Raw genomic sequence first — 1,599 nt, forward strand, 5'->3', positions numbered from 1 at the left:
AGTAATGACGCTGGTAGTGGCCTAGGAAGTTTTATTTTTCATAGATTGGGTGTTGCTATTCAAAAAGGAGTTGGTGCCCAGCTTGTTGCTCGCCTGCCAACTAAAAGCTTTGTTGTATAAACATTGAAGACTGAAAACTAATATCTAGATCATTCTAGAAACAAAATAAGATTGGTGGTTATATTTTTTTATTTTATTGGATAAATAGTATTATTACATTAACTAGTTGGAAGCCTGGCAAGTTGTGTTGATATATAAAAGAAAAAAAAAATTGAAGTAAGATAAATATATAAGCCAACATTTTTCAGAAAGTAATATATAAGCCAACATTTTTCAGAAAGTAAAATAGATATACAAGGTCAACAAAAACAGAACCCACTAATCCGTTGATTCATGCTCGTTTAAGGTCAACTCCGAATGAGTAGCCCCGACAATGGTTGAATTTGATGGATTAGTTTCCTCTAGAATTACATGAACAACATTAATTAAAGTGTTTGCAGCATATGATTTACACAATTAAAAGGAATTCTAGGAATTAAAATGGAAGGTGTTGAATCTTCTCAGGCCTGATGAACAACTGAGTTTCTCTCGTTTTTTGCCAAAATATCTGCTACTCATTTTACTTTCCTATCAAAATCTTGAAAACCTAAAAAAAGACTCTGATTGGTTTGTTAATTTCCTTACTTCATCTAAGATTCTAATACATTGCCACTGAACTGAACTGTTTTTTCTCTGAAAATATGTAATTATCGCCAGTTTATCCCCTTCAATGACCAAATTTTTTATCTTCTTTGTGAGGGCCTATTGAAAAATTTGTAGCAGAGTTATTTCTTCTGCCGGTGAAGCTCTGAAACTTCTCATCCATGCTGCTCTGAAATTTCCTGTATAATTAATTATGCATAAGACCTGCGTTAGAAATTGCAGATACCCAGGAAGCATCACAATTGATCTTATAAGTATCTTTATCGGGAAAACTCCGCAAAATATATCTATGAAAAGGTACATTTTTGCTCCATGAGTGAAGGTTTTCACCTGAGCTGTCAATATTTTAGAGAGATGGTTGGTGTTTCCCTATTCTCATTCCAAGTTTTCCTATGTACTTCAAGACAAGAAGGCTCCTTAAGCCATGTTTCGTAAAATTTGAAAAGTGGATTTAAATGAAAAAGCATGGGATTAAGAGATAGACATATATGACCATGATCAGATCCTATTGCTACCATATTATGAAGAATAGCATCACTGAATTCAATGTTCCATTCAGCATTTTCTATATAGCTTTATCCAGTCTTTCTTTTATGTTAGAGTTTCTTCCTTTTTATTGTTTCATGTGAAGATATTTCTCCTAAAACTTTAGTCCTCTAAGAGCGTCCACAATGGAAGACTAAACCCAAATATAGTGTCCAGTGGATAGGCGCAGTGAGACGGACCATCGATCGAAATTTGATCAAAGACTAAAATCCAGACCAAATTTGGTCGGCGACCAAGACCAAATCCAAATATAGTCGGGCGTTTATATAGTCTACGCCCCATAACCAGGCGGACGTATAGTCCACGTCCCACCCCAGGCGGACGTATAGTCCACGCCCCACACCAGGCGAA

The sequence above is a fragment of the Papaver somniferum genome, chromosome 10, assembly GCF_003573695.1.
Source record: "Papaver somniferum cultivar HN1 chromosome 10, ASM357369v1, whole genome shotgun sequence".
Lineage (NCBI taxonomy): Eukaryota > Viridiplantae > Streptophyta > Magnoliopsida > Ranunculales > Papaveraceae > Papaver > Papaver somniferum.